An 8,402-nucleotide genomic window follows, 5' to 3' on the forward strand; every position below is an offset into this window, starting at 1 on the left:
GGCTCCAACTTCTATAAACAAAATTCAGACTCATTATGGGGAACTCATTTTTCCTTCTCAAATCAATCTCTCTAATCTCTCTCTCTCCCTCTCTCTCTCTCTCTCTTGTCTGGCCGGATCATCACACAGCTAAAGTTTCCGGAATTAAATCGTAAAACCGCAATCAGAAGTTGTTTGGAAATGCTCACCACAAAAATCTGTGCCCTTTGCTTTAAAAAAACACAAAACTTTGCTCTCCATAAAGCCAAGCAGTAACGAGAGACAAAAATCTAACTTGGTCAGAGGGTGTGTTCCTCTTTGTCACCCACCGGGGTCCTCGTGCCACGCGTGGGCAAGCTGCGGGCACCAGGCGGAGCGCTGGCACCCACGAGAGGCCACCTTCTCCGCCCGCGATTTGCCTCGGGGGCAGAGATTGCGGCCGGAGGTCTGGAAGCAGCGTCCAGCGCTGTCACCGTGCTGGGTGAGATGGGAGGAAGAGGGGGCAGGGCGCCTCGGGTGGGGGAAGCGAGAGGGGACGAGCGCGGGGCCGGGCAGCCTGAGTCCTCGGAGGTGACCAGGGTGCCAAGGGCGGTGGGGAGCCCGGAGGCCCGAGCTCCTGCTATTGTTGCCCAGCCCGCCCGGGGCCCGGCGGGCGGCTCTCCCGCCTTAGAAGGAAGAGCCGACCGCGCACCGCCGCCCGCCGCCCGCCTCCTGCGGGCACCACCTCCACCCGCGCCCCCGGTAGGTCAGCTCCGGGCGCCAGGACTCGCACAAGTTGCCGCCCGCCCACCCCGCCGCAGTCATTGTTCCCCGCGCGCCTCCTACCTCCGCGGCGCCGGCGGCTCCGGCTCCTACTCCCGGCCTCCTGGCTCAGCAGCTCCGAGCCCCCGGCTGCAGAGGGCGCGGTGGCTCCGAGCTGCGCTGGCGGCGGGGGCGCTTGGCTATTAATACCCGCGGGCGGCGGCGGCGGCTGCGCGAGCGCGCGAGCAGGGCTGGCGGTGGCCGGCCGAGGTCCTGGCCATCAAAGGTGGCGCGGGGCGGAGGGGAGGGCGGAGCAGAAGGGGTGGGTGGGGAGCGCACTCAGGGTCGCCATGGCCGCCTCGACGCCCGGCCGAGCGCCACTGGAGCGGGGAGGAGCGGCGCAAAGCGGGCGGTGGCTGTGTCTCCGCCCCGCGCCCCAGCCGAGCTCCCGCAGTCCTGCGCCCGCGCGGGACCCGCCGCCTCCGAGACCCGCGAGCGGGAAGTGAAGGCGGTCGCGCCCCTCCCCGGGCCTGGGCCGGCCCCTCGGCGGGGGGAGCGGGGGCGCCGCGCCGCCGGAGCCGTGGGGACAGCGGGAGAGCCACAGCCCCCTCCAGCGTTCGGGCCCTGGACCTGCGCGCCCGCGCGCCCCGCCCAGGGGGCAGGTGTGCCGAGGGGCCGCCCTCCCGGAGCGCTGCTCCGGGATCCCAGCAAGCCCACCGTCGATTTGTGCCTCAATTGTTCCTAGGGCCCAAATCCCGGCTCACCGCCCCGCGCCACCGAACCCAGCGCTGGAAGCGCTGGTGAGTGCGCTGCGCCACCAGGGACACACCAGCTCTGCTGCTGTGGTTGAAAGCGACCTAAGGAGAGCTGGAGACGAGCGCCCGGGAGAAACCTGGAGCAGCTGGAGGGCGATCGGTAGCGCGGACTCTGCAGGTCGCTTGTTGAGGTCACGCAAGGGGGGGCTCCGCCGGTGTGCCCACCTACGACTTGACGATGTCGCTCAGAGAGCGGCGCTTTTCAGGGACCTACGAGTACCCCTCTCTCCCCAGTCCATACTAGCGGGCTTCCAGCACCACCCTGAGCTGAGAGGGACTTAACCTCAGAGGGGCAGTTCCCACTCCCCTTTTTATCCCCCAGCCAGGGCCGTGTCCTCAACCCCAGTGAATCCCGGGACAATCACACACCCCCCAACACTCACACACACACACACACACGCACACACACACACACACACACACACACACACTCCCCTCTCCTAAAGAAAGGCATGGAATAGGTTAGAAGCTGGTTTGCAGATTCTTGTTCGCCTTCTAGGTTTCCGAAACTCGATAAAAGCCGGAGCAAGATTCAGGACCTGGGAGGCAGGACCTAAAAGGGAACAGTCACTGTCCCACCCTCCAGTTGGGAGCTGCCCTCTTAACCATCTCCATTCCCCCTTCCTGCAGCCCTGTTCTCACTCGCTCTTCCTGTCGCTCTATTCGTGGAGGGGAAAGGTGGGCGGCAGCAGGTTAGAAATGAAAGCGACCTCCTGCTAGATACCGAGGTCAGTGGGCATCTGCCTCCGAAGGCCGTTGGCTCCGGAACCCCGGTCATTTTGCAACTTAGAAGAGTTCCCTGACCTCAAGCCAGGAGTGCAGGTTTCATGGGAGAGGTCAGAACTGACCCCGGAGATGAAGAGGAGCAGTGCAGGGGCCCGTTGGACAAAGAGTGAGCTGACACAAGAACAGGGGCCATTAGAAGTGTGGGGTTATTTGTGGATAGCTAGGGGGAGTGGTTTCTGGAGAGAGGCAAAGACACGGTTTGAGTATGAGATACTGATATGTATACTTTTTTAACGCTTTTTTGGTGAAGGTGGAAGAGGTCCGTTATAGGCCTCAGATCTAGGAAGAAACAGCAGGTAGGTAGTCTGTGTTTGAAGAGCAACAATGGGGTGCCAGGCTTGGCTTGGCTCTGTTCTAACCAGCTGTGTGGCTCAAAAATAACTGTACATCAAAGGTCTTAGGCCCGTGATTCTGTAAGAGTGGTTCTCAGACCTGCAGCAGCTCCTGGAAACTTTAAGAAATTCAAATTCTTGGGCCCCACTCCAGACCTACCTTATCAGGTTCTCCAAACTTTTGTGCATTAGGATAAGCTGGGGTGCTAATTACACCTATCCTGTCAGGTCTGAGGTGGGGGACTGAGAGTTTGCATTTCTAAGGGTTCCCAGATAGTGCTGAGCCCACACTTTGAAACCTACTGCTGTATTAGGATAACCAGTCTCAAATTCATAGAATCACCTAAGATTTTTAAAAATTTTTTTTTTATTGGGGAATATTGGGAAACTGTGTTTTCCCAGGACCCATCAGTCATTGTCCTTCAATCTAGTTGTGGAGGGAGCAGCTCAGCTCTAAGTCCAGTTGCCCTTTTCAATCTTAGTTGCAGGGGGCGCAGCCAACCATCCGAGGTGGGGAACTGAACTGGAATCCTGCCTTGTTGTTGAGAGCTCACACTCTAACCAACTGAGCCATCCAGCCACCCCCCTGGCAGCTCAGCGGCAGCCTGTTGTCTTCAATCTAGTTGCGGAGGGCACAGCTCACTTGCCCATGTGGGAATTGAACCGTCAACCCTGTTGTTGAGCTTGCACTCTAACCAACTGAGCCATCTGGCTGCCCCCTCACCTAAGATTTTTTTAAAAACCTCATTGCCCAGGCTTCCCACCAAATATATCAGGATTTCTTGGGTTGGGACCCAAGCATCAGTATTTTTAAAGGTCTGCAGGTGATTCCAATGCGTAGCCTGGTTTGAGAACAACTGTAGACAGCACTTTTGAAACTTTATATATGAGTTACCTGGGGATCTTGTTAAAATGAAGAATCTGGTTTAGTACGATTGATCCTATATATTACTAACAAGCTCTCAGGCGCTGTTTTTGCTAGTCCACTGTTCTTGCTAGTACACTGTGTAGCAAGCAAGGTGTCGCACCATACTTCACAACTAAAAACAAAAAATGTAGAACTCACAAAAAACTAGAAAAGTGATGTTTACCCAGTCACCATCTTTGGAAGACAAACATTTTATCTAGTGTTGCATCTTTCTAGTCTGGAATAAGATTTGTGTTGTTTTGCCCTTAGCATACATATGATTATAACACAGTAAGTCCTCACTTAATGTCATCAATAGGTTTTGGGATTTTAATGAAATGGCATATAAGGAAACCACTTTTAACAGAGACTAATTGATATAAACAAGATTTAAATTCCTAGGGCATCTCAGTGTTACAAAATGATGGAACTGAAGTTCAAGGACCTACTGTATATAACATTTGATGCTGTTTTATTATATTAATTACCAGCATTTTTGAGGGAAGGTGACTTTTAAAGGAGGCCAGCCAAAAGGGTTTGCAGGACGAGGGTAGGAGTCTATGGGGAAGGAGTTAATGTAGTAGGAGAAAAGAGGGAAGGCTTGGGAGCTCCAGCTGGGAGAGGCTGGAGAAGCCACCAGCTTCCTTCCAGCTCTCATGAACATTCTGTGCTTTGTACTTAACCTCATCAAAGCACTTTTTAAATTCTTCTACCTGAAAAGCCAGGGGTACCCGGCCGAGAATCAAACCCAGGATGATCAAACCCTGAATAATTGAGGTGTTTCCTTGTCATTTATGTCAAACTTGCAGACTATAAAAAAATTTATAATTACATAGGTCCCCTTTATACCCATTTTACAGATGAGGAAACTGAAGCCCAGAGAAGTTAAGTAACTTACCCAAGGTTATAGAGCTAAAAAATGGTAGAGAGGGCTTTGAACTCAGTGAGGCTTCAGAGGCTGTGCTCTTAGCGATTATACTGTGTTGTGGTTCTAGATGCATAAATTTAGGACAACTGGAGAAAAATATTAAAAACGTACTTCTTCCAAGACAGAAAATAGGATAAAAAGTAAGAACTTTTGGTCATTTTTTTTTTACTTTCCTTTATAAAGGAGAAATTTAGGAGGAAACCAGAGGAAGATCATAGACTGCAATTATTTTGAATCTGGCCTGTGATCTTGCCTTTTGATTCTCAGAGAATGAAATGATACATCATGGGAAGGTAGATCATGGTTGACGGTTATTTTTTAATAAAAAGACCACCACCATTATAGTTCGATGAGGCTATGGAGCAACCAAAACTCCTACTAATGAAAATGCAAAATGGTACAACCAGTTTGGGGGAAATCTAGCAGTTTCTTATAAAGTTACTTATAAGAAAAAGTTATAAGTATATATACTTATAAAGTTATATACTCACTGTAAGATCAACAAATTCCACTCCTATGTGTCTACCCAAGAAAAACAAAAACATATGTTCACAGAAAGACTTGTACAAAAATATTCGTAGCAGCCTTAGTCGTAACACTCCAGATTCCCATCAACAGGATGGAAAACTAAGCTGTGGTATTACATTCATACACAATGGACTCAACTACTCAAAAATTCAAAAGGGAATGAACTATTGATACATGCAACAACATGGATGATCTCAAAAGCATCCTGCTGAATGAAAGGAACTTCACACACAAAAAAGTTCATATTGTACTTTTCTCATTTTATGATGTTTTGCAATAGGCAAACCAAATACATGGAGAAAAATTCAGAATGGAGGTTGTCTTAGAAGGGCTGAGGGTAGAAACTGGCTGAGAAGGGACATGAAAGAAAGTTCTGGAATAAGTATGCTTTTTCTTTTTAATTTATTTATTTTTGGGGGAACAGTGTGCTTTTCCAGAGCCCAAGTTGTTGTCCTTCACCCTGGTTGTGGAGGGCACAGCTCAGCTCCAAGTCCAGTTGCCTTTTTTAGTCTTTAGTTGCAGGGGGCGCAGCTCACCATCCCATGCGGAATTGAACTGGCAACCTTGTTGAGAGCTCAGGCTCTAACCAGCTGTGCCATATGGCAGCCCCTGGAGTGCATATACTTATCTTGACAGAGGCTTGAGTTATACTGATGAATATGTTAAAACTTAGTGAATATACTTAGTGAATAAGATTTGTGCATTTCATCATATGTAAACATTACCTCAAAAGAAAAGAAAAATGAAACACATATTGAACTCCAATTAATAATATACAAGCTGAAGGATTTAGGAGGAAGAGTACTGATGCCACTTGAAACAGATTTTAAAATAAGGTCAATAGATAGATGGCTAGAGGGAGAAATAGATGGGTAGATACGTGATAAAGGAAGGATGATAAAATGTTAATAGTTGGATCTTTGTACTCTTTCAACCTTGTTGAATGTTTGAATTATTATAATAAAATGTTGAATTCCACTCCTAGGAATATACCCAAGAGAAATGGAAATATATGTCCACAGAAAAACTTATACATGAATGTTCATATGAGCATTATTCACGACAGCCAAAAAGTGAAAACAACCCAAATTTCTATCAGATGATGAATGGATAAACCAAATGTGATATATGCATACAACGGAATATTCTTTGTCAATAAAAGGAAAGGAAGTGCTGATACATGCTACAGTATCAATGAACCTTGAAAACACATTATGCTAAGTGAAAGAAGCCAGTCACAAAAGACCACATATTATATAATTCCATTTATATGAAAAGTCACGAACAGGCAAATCTACAGAGAAACTAGTTTGGCGGTTGTCAAACTGTGGGAGTTGGAGAGTAATGGGGACTGACTGTTATTGGATATGGGGTTTCTTTTTGGGGTAATGAAAATGTTCTAAAATTGTAGAGATGATTGTGAAACTGAATATATTAAAACCCATTGAATTGTACACTTTAAATGAGTGAAGTGTATGGTGTATGAAGTATAATCAATAAAGCTGTTAAAAAATAAAATACTGGAAAAATTATCATGACACAATGAATTGCCCTATGAACTACAGATCTCTCACTCTAGATGAAGAGAAAACATCCTTGTCATATTTTCTAATATGTACATTTTAATACAGATTTCTTAATAAAAATTTCTAAATTCACAAAATGTGAACCTTGTATTAATCTTTGATTTGTCAAACTGATTCTAACTGGAGGACTCTAATATACTACCAGACATTTTGTTGTTGTTTGTGGGGTATTATTTGGGGTTGTGTGTGTGTGTGTGTGTGTGTGTGTCTTTTTTTTTAACGATTCCTAGTTACATATGTCTCAGACAAAGCCGTTAGAAATGCCTGAACACTTCCTGCTGGTCACCCCAGATACCTGTAAAGTCCCAGAGTGACAAAGCAGCACAGGCAATGAGGATGCATGTAGAATAAGGAAGTGATTTATGTAGTCCACTGGTTCTCAAACTTGGGTGCATATTGCAATCACCTAGCGGGCTTTCAAAAAATGACACTGACACCTGGGTCATCCGCCTTCCCGTCCCAGAGATCCAGATGTAATTGGTCTGGGGTGCAATATGGGCATCAGAATTTTTTTAAAGCTTCCTAGGAGATTCTAATGTGCAGCCAAGTTGAGAACCACTGACCTAGGACAATATCCTGAGCTCTGGGCTAGGGGTTGGAGCAGAGGCTTAGCTCAACCTAAATCCAAATGGTGGGATCTCACCCCTCTCTGGCCCCAAGATACAAGAACTCCCAGCCAGAGTATGTGCAAATAATGCAACACGGCAGAGCACGGCATCATCATCCTTTTAAATTAAAAAAGAGACTGCATTACATGAATCTAAATCAAACTCCATTAAAAAAGGTATTTCATAAAAAGTTTCCTCTTACCCTGTCCCCTCATTGCTCAATTCTCATCTTATCTCCCATCCCCAAAGAGGTCACCACTGCCAATGGTTTCTTCTTTATCTTTCTAAAATAAGTCAAGCTAATTCAGATATATATCCCTTTTCCCTCCTCCTTTTTTTTGAAAAAAAAACAGAAAAAGTAGAATTTTATGCTATTTTTTTCTGGGGCAATCTTGGAAATATATCAATACTTAAATTGTTTCCTCGCTGGTATTATACGCAATGCTCCTATCAATAACTTTGTGTGTGCCATTTTTGCACAGGCATGAATACGTATAACTGTAGGATGAATTCCTAGGAGCAGAACTGCTGATTCAAAATGTTGCATATTTATAATTTTGGTGCACATTTTGAAATCGCCCTTCATGAGGTTGTTGCAATTCACACTTAGACCTGCCTCATATGAAAGTTCCTGCTTCCCACTGTCTCACCACAAGGTGGATTGTCACCCTTTTAAGTTTTCTGCCAATCTGATAGGTTTAAAAAAATGATACCTCCGTATATTTTGGTTTACTTGTCTTGCTTCTTACTTGTGAACTTGTGTATCTTTTCCTATGTTTAAGATTGTTTCTTATCTCCTCTCATCATTGTTCACTTATATCCTTTGGGGCCCAGCAGTGGCATAGAAGAAAGACAAGATCTCCTCAGGGCATATGGTTTCACCTAATGTCCACACAATCCAGTAACTTAGCAATTCTTCTGGGAGGGACAAGGAAATAGGTGGACAGATGGACAAGCAGAAAGATGGAAGCCCTCCATCCTTGACAAAATGTACTCACACTGTTTACATACCAAATGGGTCATTATACACCATCCTCCATTTATTCCTATAATATTACTTGACTGCCTACTATTATATACAAAGAATATGCCATGGATGAAAGATGAAAGAACAGAGGAATTAGGAGGTACAGCTCAAAATTACATTATAATTGTATAAGTCTTTCTACCAGTATTCCTACATGTTTCCTTT

General features: G+C 46.4%; 1 protein-coding gene across 3 annotated transcripts in view; it reads right to left on the reverse strand.

The window, feature by feature from the left end:
• FARP1 (FERM, ARH/RhoGEF and pleckstrin domain protein 1) overlaps positions 1-1,210 on the reverse strand; it is a 263,226-nt gene extending 262,016 nt beyond the window's left edge. The window contains exon 1 of one of the 3 annotated variants that reach the window (XM_081047178.1): positions 805-1,210. The gene's annotated coding sequence lies outside the window, so the exon portion shown is untranslated. The remainder of the gene's footprint in view (positions 1-804) is intronic. The other 2 variants (XM_081047179.1, XM_081047181.1) reach the window with 2 other exon arrangements.
• Between the last annotated feature and the right edge of the window lie 7,192 nt (positions 1,211-8,402).

The sequence above is a fragment of the Rhinolophus hipposideros genome, assembly GCF_964194185.1.
Source record: "Rhinolophus hipposideros genome assembly, chromosome: 4".
Lineage (NCBI taxonomy): Eukaryota > Metazoa > Chordata > Mammalia > Chiroptera > Rhinolophidae > Rhinolophus > Rhinolophus hipposideros.